The sequence below is a fragment of the Lissotriton helveticus genome, assembly GCF_964261635.1.
Source record: "Lissotriton helveticus chromosome 1_1 unlocalized genomic scaffold, aLisHel1.1 SUPER_1_unloc_28, whole genome shotgun sequence".
Lineage (NCBI taxonomy): Eukaryota > Metazoa > Chordata > Amphibia > Caudata > Salamandridae > Lissotriton > Lissotriton helveticus.
In genome coordinates this window covers 1,051,089-1,071,592 of record NW_027611668.1, presented here as the reverse complement: position 1 = coordinate 1,071,592, position 20,504 = coordinate 1,051,089, and the positions used below count along the sequence as shown (strand labels likewise).

The following is a 20,504-nucleotide window of genomic DNA, read 5'->3' as shown; positions in this document are numbered from 1 at the left end:
CAAAGGAGGTGAGGCCTGTCCTGTGCTGTTATGAAACCTGCCATGTTGGGGTAGGAGGAGAAGCCTGCCCTGGCTTGTCCTCTGGGTAGGAGGAGTGTGGAATGCCTCAGCCGCTGCCCTCACTGCCCAGAGATACTCCTTTCCAGACGTATAATTTGATTTTAAGAGCTCATAATCCGAGTTTTTGAAAAGTACCCCGAGTTATTATTGAGCCCCAGATGGCTCATGACAAAGGCACACATCTCCATCAAGTATGGAGTTTATTTTTTAAACCACTGTCTTTAGTAATGTAACGGATACTACAACCCCAAGAATGCACTTATGTATTATATGAAAGGACAGGCATGAATATTCGGGGAATCACTCTACGGAAATATTTGGATCCTCCTGGGGCATCGTGGCAGATAAGAGTAGAACAGTTAATGTGCAAGGACTTTAAGACAGAGGGAGAAGGGAGACAGGGGGAGGGAGACAGAGGAAGGAGGGAGACAGGGAGAGGGAGACAGGGAGAGGGAGACAGGGAGAGGGAGACAGAGGGAGTGAGACAGAGGGAAGGAGACAGAGGGAAGGAGACAGAGGGAAGGAGACAGAGGGAAGGAGACAGAGGGAAGGAAACTGAGGGAAGGGGACAGGGAGGGAGACAGAGGATGATAGACAGAGTGAGGTTGAGAGAGGGTGACAGGCAGAGGGAGACAGAGAGAGGGAGTTAGACAGAGGGAGGGAGACAGACAGAGACAGAGGGAGGGAGACAGAGGGAGGGAGACAGAGGGAGAGAGGGAGGCAGAGAGAGGGAGAAAGAGAGAGGGAGACAGAGGGAGGGAGACAGAGGGAGACAAAGGGAGGGAGGGAGAGAGGGAGATAGACAGTCAGAGTAAGGGGGAGAGAGCGAGAGAGAGAGAGGTGTGCGTGTGTGTGTGTGCTGGGTCTGGTGACTCAGTGGACGAAAGCGTCCGCTGCCGGGACCTGTGTTCAACCTCATGGTCTCAGTTTTTTTTCTTTAGCCACGTCCCCCTCCCCCACTGCCCCCGCCCCCACAGGAGCGGCCCTTGGCTACAAACCACACTATAAATTTGCCCCCCAAAAGAAAGTTTGTGAGTACCCATGATCTAGAAGAACTAAAATCAAGGGAAGAGGATAACGATTCTTTATTGTAATCTTGTTCAAGGTACGATAATCTATACACATTCTCAGATCTCTGTCACGTTTGGGAAAGAAAAATAATGGTGAAGAAACGGGGGACTATGATGGTCGTATGAACCTGTTTTCTCTGTATTTCTAAATTTAATCTTTAAGATGACGGTTTTCAGCTTCAGTAAGATTAGATCCAGGATCCAAATCGATTTTGCAGTCATACGACCGATGTGGGGGCAACTTCTTTGATTCCGATTCACTGAAAACTTCAGCAAACTCTTGATGTTCTACCGTAAGACTCACAGTTTGAACCGCACACACCATCATCTTTTGCTTGCTTAATAAAGCTGCTGGATTTCCATCTTGCTCTTTCCGCTTTTCTCCGAAGCATTTTTCCAAACAATAACTTGAGTTGAACTTCACAGTTCGATCACTCCAGTTAATTGTTGGGTTGTGTTCAGTTAACCAAGGCAAACCCAGGATGATTCCAAACTGAGGAGCATCAATCAAGTTAAATTGAATCACCTCCTTTTGAACTTCGACAGAAACAAGTTCCACAACTTCCGTGTGACTGGTTATTGGGCTGGAAGATGAATTTTTACCGCCAACAGCCCTAACTGCCTCACTTCTCTTTTTAGGTAATGCCGTCAGACCAATTTTCGAGGCATATTGAGGTCACAAAAATTCCCCGTAGCACCGGAGTCCAGCATCATGGCCACTCCTGAAAGAACTCTGTCTCGAAATCTTAGGGTCATCGTCAGAATGAGGTGTGGAGTGGAAGATTGTAGAGTATTGGCCACTTGATAAGAAATTCGAATTATATCCTTGTTAGCAACCACCAGCCCAACTCCTTCTACTGGTGGTGCAGAGAGTTTTCCTTCTTGTAGGTTTTTGGCTTCTTGGGACATTCCTTTACAAAATGTCCACTAATACCACAATAAAGCCATAGATTATTCTGTCGACGCTTTTCTTTCTCTTCTTTGGAAAGGGGGCCTCTAATAGTTCCAATTTGCATAGGTTCGACTCCATGTTCTCTATCACAAGATTTAACAACCTCTGCTCTGACCCGGTCAAATCGTGGTACACTGGGCCGAAATTCACGTCATCTTTCACCCCTTCTTTCCATTAGTCGATAGTCTATCTCTAAAACGAGATCAATCAAAGCTGAAACTTCTGTAGGGCAATTTGGGATCAGTGATAAAGTATCCTTTAAGTCATCTTTCAAACCCCGATAGAACAAGGCTGCCCTTTTGGCCTCCGGCCATTCAGTTTCTACAACAAGTTTGTTAAATTGGGCCAGGTGAAGACAAGCTCTCGATTCCCTTGCCTCAACTCCAGTAATTCATTATCCGTAGCCTGTGCCACCTTCCGACGATCAAAAAGTCGCAAAAACTCTTTCTTGAACTCCTCAAAGTAATATAAAATTGGTGAGTCTTGGGTGACCAGGGGCATTGACCACAGGCTGCGTCCCCATTGAGATACGACTAGATGAATGCTATACGAGATTGTGTACTGGGAAGACAGTGGGCCGACACATGAAGTACAACGAGCACTGAGTTAAGAAAATGTGAGCCTTCATTTCAAATTTGATTACCTTATTTTCCTCTCTGACTGCTATTAACTCTTCTTGAATCTCCTTAAGAATATTTCCTAAATGTTTTAAATCAAACTCTTCAGCCATTCTGCTCGGGCGAGTATTGACGTGGGCACTTCGCTCTGTCAAGGGTCGTGGTTACTCACAGTGCCGACACTCCCAGGAGCAGAACGATGAGATTTTCCAAATTCCACCCCTAGTTTTCCCACAGCCACCAACTGAAGAGTTAACTAGTTTCTGTGTGAACCCAGCCGGGGGAAAGGGGAATGGGACAGAGAAGAGACTGCCTGACCTTCTGGCTCTTCCACTCTTCTTCTTCCTTTCTGCCGTACTCCATTTTATGCCTTTCTTACTCCCTCTCTATCTTCAAGCATGAGTGGAAATCGCTGTAACAGAAAAGCACACCATTGCTAATTTCCTTCAGTTCCTTCTCCACTTTCTTGCTCTCTGTCTCTCTATAATATATATATATATATATTTCCTTACCCAGAGTGCCTATGGCATTTGTTCCTCTTCTATTCTTTAATATAAGTATTTTATTCTTTGGTAACCTGCATTATAAACAACATTTTAGCACTCTTTAACTCTGTGAGTTAATTTATTCTTTTTCACTCATTCGTTCATTCACTCTCTCCCTTACTTTCTTATCTTCTGAATTTTTCTTACTTCTCACTTAGGAACCTTCTGGAGCCTCCGCCGTCAATCAAGCAACGAAGAAATCAGGAACTGAAGTATTCAATGGGTAAGTATTAATTCTTCTCTTTATATTTCTTTTTTCTTATTTACTTTAAATTTGTATTTCTCTCTAGTTCTAAATTACCTAACTAACTAACAGACGCACTGAAGCGCTCTAACCTGCGCCTAAGCCTGGCACAAAACTGCACTATTTCTATCTAACTAGACTACAGAAAGAACATGACTAATCTCTGAAAATCAGTTGGTGAAGTGCCTCGGTTCTAAAATCAACCGGTGCACTTCCCAGCTAGTCTGGACCTCGTGCCTGTGTACACGAGCTCAGGACTAGACCACCAACTTGCACCATGGTCCTCCCTGTTGGTAGTACCGGGGAGAATGCCCGTTTCCACGCTATAATCACCCGCGACCTTTTGCGAGCGGGTAATCTTTGCAATGCCGGTTCAATGGCAGATACTGCGGAACAAAGAAGAGCTTTGATTCCTTTTTCCTGCACCCTGACACCTGTCCAGGGGGTACAGAAGAGGTGAGACCTGTACTGTGCTGAGAGGGGTGAGACCTGTTCAGGGGGTGCAGAGGAGTTGAGGCCTGTCCTGGGCTGGGGGTGCAGCCTATCCAGGAGGGGTGCAGACGAGGTGAGGCCTGTCAAGGGGGTGCAGAGGAGGTGAGGCCTGCCCAAGGGGGTGCAGAGGAGGTGAATCCTGTCCAAAGGGGTGCAGAGGAGGTGAGGCCTGTCCAAGCGGGTGCAGAGGAGGTGAGGCCTGTCCAGGGTGTGCAGAGTAGTTGAGGCCTGTCCAGGGTGTGCAGAGGAAGTGAGGCCTGTCCATGGGGGTGCAGAGGAGGTGAGGTGTGTGCAGGGGGTGCAGAGGAGGTGAGGCCTGTCCAAGGGGTGCAGAGGAGGCGATGTCTGTCCAGGGTGTGCAGAGGAGGTGAGGTGTGTACAGGGGGCGCAGTTGAGATGAGGCCTGTCGAAGGGATGCAGAGCAGGTGAGGCCTGTCCAGGGGAGTTCAGAGGAGGTGAGGCTTGTCCAGGGGGTGAAGATGAAGTGATGCCTGTCCAGGGGGTACAGGGAAAGTGATGCCTGTCAACGGGGTGCAGAGGAGATGAAGCCTGTCCAGGGGTGCAAATGAGGCGAGGCCTGTCCAGGGGTTACAGTGGAGGTGAGGCCTGTCCAAGGGGGTGCAGAGGAGGTGAGGCCTGTCCAGGGGATGCAGAGGAGACGAATCCTGTCCAGGGGTGCAGAGGAGCTGAGGCCTGTCCAGGGGAATGCAGAGGAGGTGAAGCCTGTCCTGCGCGGCTAGGAGGAGAGGCCTGTCTTGTCCTAGTGGGGTGATGCAAAGGAGGTGAGCTCTGTCCTGTGTTGTTATGAAACGTGCTATGTTGGGGTAGGAGGAGAGACTTGTCCTCTGGGTAGGAGGAGTGTGGAATGCCTCAGCCGCTGCTCTCACCGCCCAGAGATACTCCTTTTCAGACATATAATTTTATTTTAAGCGCTCATAATCCGAGTTTTTGAAAAGTATCCGGAGTTATTATTGAGCCCCAGATGGCTCATGACAAAGGCACACATCTCCTCCAAGCATGGAGTTTCTTTTTTAAACCACTGTCTTTAGTGAAGTAATGGATACTACAACCCCCAGAATGCACTTATGTATTATATGAAAGTACATTGCTTAAAAAGATAGCGTAATTCTATTGTATAGACCACAATAGGCTACTATACGTTTTCCTTGCCCAGCCGGGCAGGGAGTTTTATTATAGGTTAATTCAAATCTTTTTGGTTTTTAAATACATTTTTACAACAAACAATTTTTGCTGTGAAGCACAGTCCTGCGCCATTCATAAAAGGTTGAAAATAGAAGGAAAGAAATAAAGGAAATAAGAGAGAAATACTTCAGGCAACAGAGAAGTGAGCGGTCTGGGCACTGTAAGGATCAAAAGATATAACAATGTTTCCCAGAGCAGAAAATACATACAATAATACCAATGGTCAACAGTACGTCTGCTAAGAAAGGTCGACGTTTCGATACGGCGCTCTAATTAAATGGGATCATCATCAGGACTTTAACAAAATAATTGCCTGGATAGGACACTAAATGCGTCTTGGTGCCCTTGGTGGGGCCTGACAGCCCTTGCAGGGTATGCGCAACTTCATGCCCAGTGGTTACTTCAGTCTGTCATTTGCATGTTTTCATGGACTCAACAATGCATTGCACTGTATTTGTTTTTCTCTGGGACCAATAAAACAAATTTAAACCTAAAATGCACTACAGAGGGCATCTTAGAGATGCCCCCTGAAACCTAACCTACAATCCACGTCTTGTCTGACAGGCTGCCTAGGCTGCCACACAGCAGACATTTTGCTGGACCCCTGGGCGGAGAGCCCCCGCTCTCCTGGGCCTGCAACAATGCACATCCTGGGACGAGGTACCAAGCCTCCTCCCCCAGGATGGGCAGGGGAAGCTTCAAAGGCATTCCGCCTTTGTGTGCTTCTTCAGACCACTTGATGTACTGAGCAACTGGCCCCCACCAGTTCTAACCCACACTCTGGCGGGAAGACTGGTGGAAAACCCTACGTCAGGAACGGGGGTGCGCCAGCCTGTGCCAACTCCACCCCTCAGGTGGGAGAGGAGAGGTGATGCACGACCCCGGGCTCCGGCCATCTTGAAGATGGGGAGACCTGCCCAATCACAGCTAGGCTCCTGCCCCCCTCCCACTGGAGAGGAGCAGGCTAGGGGGTGTACCCACCCCAGGACAGCGACCCATTAGTCCCTGCCCTTGCCCTACCTGTAATGCCCTTAAATTTAGTATTTAGGGGCACCCTGAACCTTTCTTCCCCAGATCCAGATTATGAAACAAGAAAGAAGAACAAGAAACAAGAAGACCTGCCATGCAGCTGTTAAAAAGAGGAAGACACCAACTGATTTGACCCAGCCTTACCGGCCTGTCGACCCTCGAACCTGCTCCTGCTAAACCTCGGCGTCTCCAGTGGTCAGGAACCTCAAAAACCCCAGAGGACCTGACTGCCTTGTGACTCTGACTACCTGGGTCTCCCACGAGCCGTGGTACTGCTCAAAGCAAGTAACAAGCCCTGGCATCAGCCCGGAACCGCGAACCCTGCATACTCTGCACCCGCCAAGCCTGGCCTGTGCTGGAGTTGAGGTACTGGGTTTTTAAGAACCGGTACCGAACCTACAGAACCGGTAACCCAGCGGTGCCAGGGGATCAACACCCAGAGACCTCGGGTTCTCCTGAGTCAGACCTACAGAAACTTCAGAGTCTTCCAGGTGAAGTCAAAGATTAGTTTATTGGCTGCAACCAAGGTGACAGGGTCCTAGAAGTACAATACCAGTATATTCAGGAGACTGCACACTTTCACGAAGTTAGGCTTCTCTTCTTATACACAATATTCAGCCTTGGGCAAAACATTCCTTGGATTCGTGGTATTTCATTTATGGTTACTGATTACAAAAGAAAAGCAGAGTCATGATGACATGTACATATTTCACGTCGTGCGGCCCATAACAAATCATCCGGCAAGGACCAACATTTCATCAGATATCGCTGGACCCCTAATAAAAATGGTCACCTCCCCGTCATAAAGCAAGTGAGGAAAAGGAGTGGAGAAAGATGTGAGCGAGATATGGCAGGTGTGCGCGCTGAAATGGTTTTATGGCTGGTTGGGCCTAGATGCTATCTTGCTCGGCCACTGGGAGGGAACTGACCTAACGAGTTCGGCCTGGGGCAATGGTTCTAACTTATACTGGGGTCAGAGAGAAGTCGATTAAGGAGTATGTGTCCTTGTGGAATCAAATTCAACTGGATGAAGGCCTATGTAAAGGGCAACATGCAGCTAAGGGTTTAGAAGGTAAATGACGATTTCGAGGTGAAATCGTCACTCGAATACGCCGAAAATACATGTACTTGATGTACTCGTCATTCTCGGTCTTTTGATACCAAATTCGTCCTGTTTCGACGAAGTTTTTATTCTCGAGTCCAGTACTATTATATGAATCCAGATTTTTCAGAACCACAGACCCTCCTTTTGCCCTTATATAGGCAATTAATCTATCCTCATGTTAATCTGAGTCCAGATCTATATTCCTAAAGTCATTGAGATGTTGCTGCAACATCATTCTAGTGCTGAGCTCATGTCTTGACACAGGCTTCCTTACACATGATGTAACACAGAGGCCACATATTGCAGGAGCACACTGTATGCATAGACAAAACAGGAAAAGAATGGCTAAGACCATCCCAATGACCATCAGAATTTTCCATCCCCAGGCAGATATCAGTCCCCAGAACCATCCCATTAATGACCAGTCTCCTTTATCCACATGGATAGATTCGGAGATTTTATGTAGTTTGGAGATGGCCCCGTATACTGTTGGAGCATTATCTGGAATAAAAATGCAACAACTGGACTGGATCAATTTGCATACTCCACCTCGGTCCGCAAGTATTACATCCAAAGCGACCCGGTTCTGAAGGGTCATCAGTCGATCCGACTGGAGCTCAGCAGTCAGGTTACTAAGGGCACCAGCAGTTTCAATCACGGTGGATTCAACTACCCTTGTCAATTGCCTTATGTTTCTGCTGTTAGCCATGGCTCCCCAGAACGGCAGAACACCCATTGCAAAGTCACCAAATTATTGACCTGCAGTGTCTTCTTTACTCAAAACACCTCTAACTACCCTTGTCCGATGGTAATCTGCCGCTGCTGTGTAGGTGGGAGGTAACAGGAATGAAACAAAACATGAGTCCGAGAAGTCAGGGGGCAACCATGTATAGGCTCTATCATGGCAGATGAAATAAGTACCCTTAGCGGCTAAAAAGGCAGGGGAAGTCTGGGATCCAAAAACGTACGTTTCTGTGCAGACACTCTTCCCTAGCTGAGCTCTGGGATTCCTACCAATACCTTGCAGACACAGGTGACCTTGATGGGGTACGATCCAGATAGGGGACGATCTCTTGGCTTGCTGTTTCTCACTTAATGTAGTGCCATATCCGGTCACATTCCAACCTACATATGCAAGTATTTCATCATCCGGGGTATCTTCGTAAGAAGTTACTTCCTTGATCATGTCAACTATACCCTTGACTAGGGCGCTAGTCTTGAGGTTGTCTTTTACAGAACGTAGGGGTTGGATTTCTCGTGCATATATGAATATTGTCCTATATGCCCATACTGACCCATTGCGACTAAATGGCAGGACCAAATAGGGGATACCTCTATCCGTGGTGTGGGGCATGAGACCACACACCCAATAGTTGGTTGTGTTCATTACAAGTTGGTGTTGGTGTAATAACTGAACGAAGGAGTTATTAATGAACTCTAATCTCCTATTTGATTCGTGGTCAGGCAAAGGGTGGAAAGAATGAGAGGAAACAGTAGGAGGAGGTATGGGTGATGTAGTGGGCGCAAATGTCACATGAAAAGAGAATAAAACATAGCTTATCAAAAAGACCATTACGCTAAATAGCATAAAAATACACATTATTATAAAAAATGTCTTCCTTATTGTTTTCAAAAGTCTCTGCTTACAGTTCATTTGTTTGGCAGGTTTCTCCACATCAGGAAACTCCATCCTCTCTAAGGTGCTGCCCGCGGCGGTAGGTTGTTTCTGCTAAAGGATGCTTCCGTCAGTCTAGGGTAGCTCCCTTGGACCAACTGGAACCAGCGACCTATCGTCGTCAGCTGCACCCAAAAGTCTTTAATCAACCGCGACCCTAGCAGCGGAACCCGGATGGCGGTTCGAAAAAAACAAAAATAAGCAAGTTACCTAGATGGGAGAATCTGCACTTTCAAAAATAGGATTTGGGGAAAAACACACATTTTTATTAGTCCACAGGTTTTTCTCTCGGATCATAAAATAAATCACTTTTACTTTAGTCTGTTTTTCTTGGTCGCAAATGGTAGTGTCTTTTCCCGGGTACTGTCTGGTCCAGAAATAGTAGCTCAGGTTCCACAGAGTTCAATTGTTCTGGTGGTGGCGCAGTTTCTGAAAAAATGTTCCCACTTTCGCAATCAGGATTGGCTTCTTTCACACGTTCATCAGTTGTGCGCTCTGAGTCAGTGCCTCCTTTTCGGACCCATTGGTCATGTGGCAGAGGGAAGGGTATTTTCTTACAATGGATCCCGTGGACCCAATTGGCCTTCCCCTCCACTCTAACAGTCGACCTTGTAGACAGGAGGACGAGGTGAGGCCCGGTCCATCTGGGCTGGTCGTTTCTTGTTCTTTGGAAATTGCGGACAAGCACCCAGGAACCGGGGTCAATGGAGTGACCCGGTGTCTCAGAGACCGGAGGCAAGGTGTTGTGGACCTGTTGATATAAAACACGCAATTTAGCCGTCAATTCATACAAATAGTCAAGCAAAATGGGGTGTTGCAGCTCGCTAAACTTCGTGGGCCTAGGCACTCCCCATATGTTGGCTGGCCGACCAAAGATTATTTCATAGGGGCTGAGTTTCATTCGCGAATGCACAGTCATTCTGGTGGATAGGAGTGCTAAGGGTAGAGCGTCAGGCCATTTAAGACCTGTGCTCGCTTGGATTTTGGCCAATTTAAGTTTAAGCGTGCCATTGTAACATTCCACTAATCCAGCTGATTGGGGGTGATTTGCAGCGTGGAACTTCTGCCTAATGCCTAGCCCTTCACACACTCTTTTCATCACACAACCCACAAATTCACTTCCGTTGTCCGACCAGACCATTCTAGGCATTCCGAACCTGGGGAAGAACTCTTTCACAAGGGCTTTCGCTGTGGACAAGGCAGTATTGTCCCTTAGGGGATAGGCTTCTACCCATCTTGAGAAGGCACAAACAACCACGAGCACATATTTTAAGTTGTTGCACCTCTCCATGTGTATGAAATCTAGCTGCAAAACCTCGAACGGATACGTAGGAGGTGCAAAATGACCAGCTGGAGTTGGGGTTCCCCTACCAGGATTGTGCTTCAGACATACCATGCAATTCTTGACAACATTCTCTGCACACTTGGGAATCCCTGAATCCTTCCACACTGGGGCCAACAACTCGCAAATCCCTTTCGCGCTGATATGGGCCATCCCATGAGCCATTGTAACCACTGCAGGCACATATGCATCGGGTAACAACCATCTCTGTTGCTTTGTCGATTCAATCCAACAACCATTTGCATCCATTCTCCCTGTACTTTCTCTCCACATGCTTAACTCTTTCTCCGTGGCCTCAGCTTGGATGGACTTCACACTTTCTATCGTGTCTTCACATATTCCAACATCACCCGTCCATCTTTTTGGGCTCGCAACATACATTTGGCTCATCATATTCTTTGCAGTTTCCTTAGCAGTTTCATCAGCAAATGCATTTCCACGACCAACATCATCAATCACTTTCTTGTGTGACCTACATTTCACGATCGCTACTTTCAGGGGCAACGTCAGTGATTCAAGAAGCTCATTCACCAACTGACCATGCTGAATTTTAGCTCCATGCGAAGTTAGGAACCCACGTTCTCTCCACAATCGTCCAAAACTGTGAGCCACTCCAAAAGCATACTGACTGTCGGTATAGACAGTCACTTTCATTCCTTTGGATAACACACATGCTCTCGTCAGTGCCACGAGTTCAGCGGCTTGAGCTGAACCATGTGGTATTCGCGCAGTTTCAACGATTGTGTGCAAAGTTGTGACAGCATATGCTGTAGTCACGTTACCATTTGGGAGTTTAAAGCATGAACCATCCACCCATAATGTACCATCACATTCAGCAAGAGGAGTGTCGGATAAATCAACTCTCCCTTTCGTCTCTTCCTCTGTTCTGAGGAAACAATCGTGCTGTTCTGAAGCATCCGATTCCTCTGTAATTGGTAACAATGTGGCTATGTTCAAGGTACTGCACCTTTTTATGTGCACATGGCTCGCTAGTAGCATCAATTCATAACTGGACAGTCGAGCACTAGTTAAGTGCTGTGTCTTGGTCCTATTTAACAACGTGTCTACTGCATGCGGGACCATCACGATTAGTGTATTATTCATTACTAGACCTGCAGACTGTCGAATAGAAACAGCTGCTGCTGCTGTGGCCCTTAAACAACTTGGCAATGCTCGTGCTACCGGATCCAAAGTTGACGAAAAATAGGCGCATGGCCGCTGTCTATCTCCGTATAACTGAGTCAGCACAGACAATGCACAGCCCTCCTTCTCGTGGACATATAATGTAAAAGGCTTACTGTAGTTGGGGTTACCCAACACAGGGGCCGAACATAATGCTGTGCGTAATTCGAAAAAACTTTTCTGACATTCTTCCGACCAAGGAATGGGATTGGGTGTATTTGTACACGTTAGTGCCAATAAGGGTTTGGCTAATAACGAAAAATTTGGAATCCACTGTCTACAGTACGATGTAATGCCCAAGAAAGCGCGTACTTCTCTCTGCGTTCTTGGCACATTCAATTTAGCTATTGCCTGAATTCTTTCTGGGGTCAGTTTCCTTCCCTCCTTCGATAAGAGATGACCTAAGTAGGTCACTTCTTGTCGGCAATATTGGAGCTTGGAAAGTGACACCTTGTGGTGCAGATCACATAGATGACGCAGTAATGTCAACGTGGCCATTTTACAGGTTTTCACAGTATCCGCAGCGATGAGCAAATCGTCTACGTACTGTACGAGAGTGGAACCTTTGGGCAAAACCATTGCGTCAAGCTGACTTTTCAGAGCTTGACTATATATTGAGGGGCTTTCACAGTAGCCTTGAGGGGCGCGTTTAAAGCGGAAGCTGCGACCACCTAAACTGAAGGAAAAAATATCCCTGCTTTCCTCAGCAATCGGGATACTGAAGAAAGCATTCTTCAGGTCAATCACCGAAAACCAGGATGCAGAGGCTGGAATCATAGTCAATAATGTTGTAATGTCGGAGACAACTGGGAATTGTGGCACCACTATTTACTTCCCTAAGATCAATCACGAATCTATACACAGGTGGCTGAGAAGGGTCAGTTCGTTTTAAAACAGGCAGAACAGGACTATTGCAAACATTGCCTCGTGTTTCTTCAATTACGTCTTTTTCAATCAACTCGTAAACAATAGCCAGCAAAGCTTTTTCGCCCTTATTGGATATTCTGTATTGGGGAATTCATGGCATTTTGACATTCGGTTTTAATGTTACAACATATGGTGGAATTTCTAAAAGACCTACATCATTCGGACCAGTAGCCCAAAGAATATCTGGTAGAAGTGCCAATTCTGCTGGAAGTGCATTTCTCGACAAATACATGGGAGAAACCACTTTCTTACCTAAAGTAAGTTGTACTCCTGAGGGAGAACAGTACAAAGTCGCATACAATCTTTTTAGCAAATCTAATCCTAGCAAATTTTCACCACAACCTGTTGTCAAAATAAGGGGTGCTTCGAATTCACAAGGACCAACAGAAAGAGATAAAGGGTCAGAAATCGGATTTCTAACCGGGGCGCCAGAAAAACCTACGGAAACGTTCATTTCGCCAGACAAAGGCGCGCCAGGGAGTTTGGAGTGCATAATAGAACTCTTTGTAGCACCAGTATCCAACAGAAAAGGTTCTGACACACCCGATGTAATCACCTCAACGTAAGGTCCACTCTGATCTACTGGAACTGAAACAACTCCCTCTCCTTGTCTAAGGCTGTCCTAGCAATCATTATTCTCCCACTGCTCATTTTCTGTGTAATACTCATCAACGTAGTATTGAGCTGTCCTGTCAGATACGTTATTTTGCTGGTCAAACCTGTTCATAGAGTTTTGTGGTGGAAGGGGACGTGCGTCCTGAGGGGCGTTTCCACGCCCTCTACCTCTAGGCCAGAGGTCTTCAATCTGTGGGGCGCGACCCCCAGGGGGGTCGTGGAGTCCTGGGAAGGGGGTCGCAGATTGACAGTTTGCCTTAAGGGCGTCAGGCTGATTGAGGGTGCGCACGACGGAGGCCTAATTCGGACCGAGGCGTAAAAAACAACAAAGCCTCATTAACAAGTAAAAGGTCTTCTAAAGACCTGTGAAGTACAGTACTCTGGTGTGGCTTTGTGTGTGTCCAAGCTGTTTCAGCCGGCTCACATACACGAGGGGGGAGTGGGGTGGGGTGGCTCGGGGAGGAGGCTGTAGGTCACCTCAGTGCGCCAATGAAAGTAGCCAGGGGCGCCGCGAAAAGATGTGCACCAAGCACACAGTTTGGAAACTAACATGGACTGATACACAATAATAATGGTAATACCAGGGGGTGGGGGGCAACATGCTGCAGACAGGGATTTCTAATCAGAGGCAGCTTTTTTCTTGCAGTTTAAAAGCTGGAGTTCCAGAGGCTGGAAAAGTGCAAGCGGTGTAGCACATTTATGAGCAGTTCAGGCAGAGCCTTTCTGGGGAAGAGGATGGGGCCTAAGGGGGAAATACAAGATAAGCAAGCAGGTAGACGGGACTGCTGGGCTGTAGGTCAGTGTGCCTGGAATGAGACTCGAAAGTGATACTGAATAAGGAAAACAAAACATCCTGCAGCGATTAACGTAAAAGTAAACAGCCTGATTTTACACACAACTGCCCTTGATAATGATTTATAGCGCCTGGGAGCCACCTCCAGTTCAGCGCTGCTGGCTCAAGTGGACAGGTAAAAACTCATGGCTAATAGCCGCGTTCTGCAAGTTAGTACACACATTATGGGAAAATATTTGAGTACGTTAATGTGCCTGCTGCTAAGAGCTGTATAAAACCTCTGGGTTAGAGCGATTTTGGAAAGACTAACTCTGGATTACAATGCAAACGGTGTGCATTTGCTTCCTACTTTATGGTTTGAGCACAATACTTGCCTATGTCTGTTGCTATTAGTCATTAACATGAAATTTGCTATTTGTTTTATTCGTGTTCTCCTTGCATGGACCAAGTAGTGGATGGATGAAAGGGTGGATGGATGAAGGATGTATGTATGGATGTAAGGATGAAAGGGTGGATGGATGTAAGGATGAAAGGGTGGATGGATGAAGGATGGATGGATGAAAGGGTGGATGGATGAAAGGGTGGATGGATGAAAGGGTGGATGGACGAAGGATGGATGTATGGATGATAAAAGGTTGAATGGGTGAATGATGCATGAATGGATGTGTGAAAAGGTGGGGATGAATAATGGGTGGATGGATGGATGAAAGGGTGGGTGGATGAAGGATGGATGGATGAAAGGGTGGATGGATGAATGATGGGTGGATGGATGGATGGAAGGGTGGATGGGTAAAGGATGGATGGATGGAAGGATGAAAGGGAGGATGGATGTATGGATGGAAGGATGAAAGGGTGGATGGATGGATGAAAGGGTGGATGGATGGATGAAAGGGCAGATGGATGTAAGGATGAAAGGATGGATGGATGAAGGATGGATGGATGGATGAAAGGGTGGATGGATGAAGGAAGGATGTATGGATGGATAAAAGGTTGAATGGATGAATGATGCATGAATGTAAGTGTGAAAAGGTGGGGATGAATGATGGGTGGATGGATGGATGAAAGAGTGGGTGGATGAAGGATGTATGTATGGATGAATGATGGGTGGATGATGGATGGATGGATGGAAGGGTGGAATGGTAAAGGATGGAAGGATGTATGGAAGGATGAAAGGGAGGATGGATGTATGGATGGAAGGATAAAAGGGTGGATGGATGAAGGATGGATGGATGTGTGAAAGTGTGGGTGGATGAATAATGGATGGATGGATGGATGTGATAAGGTCTAACAGGCGCATTTATAGTTGTCAATAGTTGTTGATAATGAGGAGTACCAGTTTCTAGAAACTTTTGTCGGAAGGGGGTCCTTACGCCTAAAAAGGTTTTACAAGGGGGTCTCGGCATCCAAAAGTTTGAAGACCTCTGCTCTAGGCGCTTGCTGACTACCACGACCTCTTACGCCAGAAATCCCATTTGCACGTTGTGGTAGGGCAGGACAGTCATATTTGTAATGACCCTCTTGTTTGCAGTATAAACACTGGTTGGGACCTACGCGGTTTTGATTGTAATCGAATCTCTGCAAGTTTCTCTGAGGCTGCTGAAAAGTGTTCTGGTAGGGATTCGGACCATTATTATTTTTATTACCACCACCACGTGGCGGATAGGCTTGCTGTAGCAAAACCTTCGTTTTGAGTTCTCTAGTTTTCTTTTCTACTTTATCTTTCTCATCTTTGTCTCTATTCTCGTAGTACTGTGCGGTAGCTAATATCTGGGCTGAAGATGAGACTGCCCAAGAACTTTCAGAATCTTTTAATTTCCTACACAAGTCTGGAAGTAGATTGTGCACAAATTTATCGACAAACAATCTCTGACCACCTTCTGTGGTCATATCTTGACCGCTGTGGTCAATGAATGTTTCTTCAAATCTGGTGAAGAAGTCTGACACAGTTTCTTCTTTCTTTTGCTTGCATGCAGATAACTTATCCCAATTTACGCGTATTGCAGGCATTATCGTTTTCATGTAATCTACTATTCTACCAGGTAGTTCTGCTATCAGAGGCTCAGGCTTAGCACCACCAACTTGTCGTGCGTCTGCAGCAGTAATATTAGCCCACGTGTCACCTAATTCCTGGTCATGATCTACATGACGAATTTTTCCCCATAACGGCTGTGGAACAACGTTCCCAAATAACATATCGATATCGGCCAAATTCATTATACATGACCCAGCAGTTTGCGACAATTCTTTATAGTACCCTGCAGGATTTTTACGCGGATCTGGTAGTGTTTGTTTGAGTGCTAAAACTTCAGCTCGCTTCCATGGAACATGTACCCATACGCGGTGAAAGTGGGGCAGGACAGGTGGGACAGCTGTCGCGTCACCCTCTCTCCACTGTGGGGGAACTTCTCTCATAGGGTATTGTCGTGCCTTTTTCCTACTAGATGCACTAGATTCCGATGGTGACCCAGAACTGCTTCCCTTACTTCGATATGATAATAGCATTTCAACTGCCTTTTCCACATCGGGACCTACAATCATACCCTCTCCAAACTTAAATCGTACACGACACATCTCTAGCGGGATGCATTCTTGATCATTGTCTTCTAAATCCTCGCCAAGAAAGACACACATCTGTTCGAACACATATCTCTGTGTCGCTGCTTCCCATTGATGGAAGACTTCCATGACAGACTGTAAATCATATTTTGCAGTGTCCATGACCCATTTCCGAGCTAAACCATTCAGGGAATCTCTCTCTTGATAATCAGGCAGTTGACTTCGCAACTGTCTTCTACTTATGTTAGGGGTCGTAGCAGGCGACCCGAAAAGAGGTAAAAGAAGATTAGTAACAGTGCTGGCCATTTTCTGCCGAAGGGAAGGTGAAACTGAAGGACAAGCAGATGCAAAAACGGGGTGAGATAAGGCGGGGGTAGAGATGGCAGAAGAGGTATCAGGAATAATAGATGTGGTACTAGGCAAAATCATAGAGGGGGCATTAGGAGATGTAGAAAGCACTGTAGGCAAAATCGTAGAAAACACAGGTGAAACAGAAGTGGTTGGTGGGCCTGGAGGAGGCTGCACCGAAGAAGTAGGAGCCAGCTGAAGAACAGCTGGTGGGTGCTGTGGAAGAGTCAGAGGCGCAGCTTGTGCAACTAAAGGTTGCGGGGGTGCTGTAGCATTCTGCGCATAGGGGGGTGGCGAAGTTAATAATTGCGACATTAATTGGTCTTTTTCACGCTCTTTTGCTGTCCCTTGCTGAAGAGACGGCAAAACTGGATAACACTTATCTATTGCCATTTTACGTTGCCTGTGCAACTGCTCATTTATCTGCTCTTCCTCATTATCTTTAAACTGCACGGCAGCTTGCATTACTGAAAGTCCCCCTTCTCTCTTATTTTTCTTAGCTAATTTAATTTCTTTTTGTTTGGCTTCTTTGCGCCATAAGCGGAAAGAGTCAAACATCGCCGGCCGGGCTTTCTTTTTGAAGAGTTTAACTTCAAGGTTGTCTAAGATTTCAGAATCAAAGCTACCATATTGGGGCCATTTTAAAACACCGTCTTTCCTAGTGTATTTAATCCATACCTCGTTATAAACGATGGGGCCTACCCCATGTTTAACGTATAGCTCGTAAGTCGGAGTTCCAACTGGAGGAACCGGACATGAGTCCTCCAATCGGGAGTCGCTATTATTACTACCAAGACAAAACCAATTCCCGAGTCTAAGACAAGGCATCCTCGCTCTCTAGTCTAGTTCCAAAACTTCAAAGGATTTATCGATTACGATATTTCTCGTGAATACACGAGTCCTTCGGTTATGGTGCTTGCAAGAACCAATAAAAACCTTATGTATCTCCAAGATACCACAAAGTGAGTCCAACTAAGGACTGGGAGACGCTCCACTTATACTTAACTGAAAAATATCGATGGCTTCACCAGAAGACTCGTCTCAGCGTTTCGCTCTACCGAAAATTTCAAGGGTCCAACATCAGGGCGATAGCCAGGGCAGCAGTCCTTGTAGCCGTCGGGAAGCGGGGAACCTCGCAGTAAAGACCTTCGGACCACGTCGACATGCAGGGGTCGATGAGGTGGTGGGCCCTCCTCCGGAATTTTGACACGAAGCTCCTCACGATCTTCAGGCTGATTGGTACCACTGGAATCGCCCCACGTTGGGCGCCAAATGAGGTACTGGGTTTTTAAGAACCGGTACCGAACCTACAGAACCGGTAACCCAGCGGTGCCAGGGGATCAACACCCAGAGACCTCGGGTTCTCCTGAGTCAGACCTACAGAAACTTCAGAGTCTTCCAGGTGAAGTCAAAGATTATTTTATTGGCTGCAACCAAGGTGACAGGGTCATAGAAGTACAATACCAGTATATTCAGGAGACTGCACACTTTCACGAAGTTAGGCTTCTCTTCTTATACACAATATTCAGCCTTGGGCAAAACATTCCTTGGATTCGTGGTATTTCATTTATGGTTACTGATTACAAAAGAAAAGCAGAGTCATGATGACATGTACATATTTCACGTCGTGCGGCCCATAACAAATCATCCGGCAAGACCCAACATTTCATCAGATATCGCTGGACCCCTAATAAAAATGGTCACCTCCCCGTCATAAAGCAAGTGAGGAAAAGGAGTGGAGAAAGATGTGAGCGAGATATGGCAGGTGTGCGCGCTGAAATGGTTTTATGGCTGGTTGGGCCTAGATGCTATCTTGCTCGGCCACTGGGAGGGAACTGACCTAACGAGTTCGGCCTGGGGCAATGGTTCTAACTTGTACTGGGGTCAGAGAGAAGTCGATTAAGGAGTATGTGTCCTTGTGGAATCAAATTCAACTGGATTAAGGCCTATGTAAAGGGCAACATGCAGCTAAGGGTTTAGAAGGTAAATGACGATTTCGAGGTGAAATCGTCACTCGAATACGCCGAAAATACATGTACTTGATGTACTCGTCATTCTCGGTCTTTTGATACCAAATTCGTCCTGTTTCGACGAAGTTTTTATTCTCGAGTCCAGTACTATTATATGAATCCAGATTTTTCAGAACCACAGAGTGAACTAAGACCCTGAGGACGTCCCCCCGGCGATTCTGACTTGGAATCCAGTGCCCAAGGACCCTCCTCGATGACCCAGACGACGCCTGCAGCCTCAGGACAAAGGACCCCTCCGACCGAAACCAGCAGGTGGTAAGATTCCCAGACCTCAAAAGACACCCCTGCACCCGGCTCCCCACGGCCCCCTGTGCCCAATTTCTGGGTGCTTACCTATCCTCCAAGATCCCAACTTACTCCTCCAAGTGATGGTCGCTCCAGAGGATCCTCTGTCCCTGAGCCTGCAGCCTTTGTTCCCTTTTCAAGATCTCTATTGAATAACATTGAGCGCCCGATGGCCCAAAGGCACCCTGCAACCAGCCGCCCGAGTGCCCCTGGCAGTGCAACCTTTGTCCCTATCTACTTCCCCATTTGTCCTGAGCAAGTACCCCAGAGCCCGCTTCCACAACCGCGTGGCCTGCTAGCCAGCAGCCACCAACCGAAGGCCCCCTGCCTCTCATGGGATAAGATTGAGTCTAACTACCTCTGCACCCGGCTGCCCCTGTGCCGCTGAGGGTGTACCAACTGTACCTACCTGACCCTGGGGGACCCCTGAGTCTATGCCCAGAATCTTAACTTCACCAGTCGAGTACTCACCTGAAAACCGATAACTCACTTTCCTTCTATTGGATAACATTGACTGGTTTGACTCGAAAGATTTTCTAAGTGTGAAGTTTTGAAACTTTAAAATATTCATCTAAAATCAGCCGAATAACAAATTCCGAAGTACTCACCTGTAATCAGGAGAGAAGCCAGTACTGTACCTTTTAGCCCAGTACTGAACCGCAAAAGTAATCCTAACCGTGTTTACTAGTAACCTGAATTTTCTTCCATAGGAAACCATTGACTGTTTTTCTCTGAAATTTCTTCTGTCTACTTTTGAAAATTACAAATATTCCTTAAAAATCGTACCAAATACTGAAACGTAATTACTTACCTGTCTTAGGTAGAGACCCGAATACTGAACTTAGGAGTACAGTCCTGGATTACAAAAGTAACAAGAACCTACTTTACCTGTGACTTGAATTTCCTTCCATTGGATAACATTGCTAGTTTTTCACTGAAAAGTTTCTGTCAACTTTTAAAATACCGTTATATTCTTTAAAAATCATTGCAATAACTAAAACGTTTTTACTAAACTGTTTTCAGCTTAGACCTCAGGACTGAATCTAGGATCCAGACCTGAAGTTACAAAAGTAATCAATAAAGTAATCAGCTGCATTTATGTAGAAGAACACATTGAGGTCAATGTTAAATTGTGTTTAGAATTGTGTTGCCTACTGCAATCCCTGTACCTATTGTGTTTACAAAGTTTATTGCCTCTTTGTAAAGTAATTACCTGAGATCACTCATATTGAGAAAAGTATATTTTGACACCTGTTGGTTCTAAAAATAAAACAACTATATCTTTTGATACAAAACAATTGGCCTGGAGATCAGTCCTTGAGTGTGTGAAACCTTTTGCTGACTGAGTGTGTACAACATATGCTTTACACTGTCCTCTGGTACTGCCTTACTGCTTGACCAAGCTAGCACTTTAGAGAGTAAGGTCAGCCCCGA

At 46.3% G+C, this 20,504-nt stretch overlaps 1 protein-coding gene across 1 annotated transcript in view; it reads left to right on the top strand.

Moving 5' to 3' along the window:
* The window catches only part of LOC144805817 (uncharacterized), a 108,035-nt gene that overhangs the window by 7,613 nt on the left and 79,918 nt on the right, over positions 1-20,504 (top strand). The window contains exon 3 of the mRNA XM_078672294.1: positions 3,403-3,467. The gene's annotated coding sequence lies outside the window, so the exon portion shown is untranslated. The remainder of the gene's footprint in view (positions 1-3,402; positions 3,468-20,504) is intronic.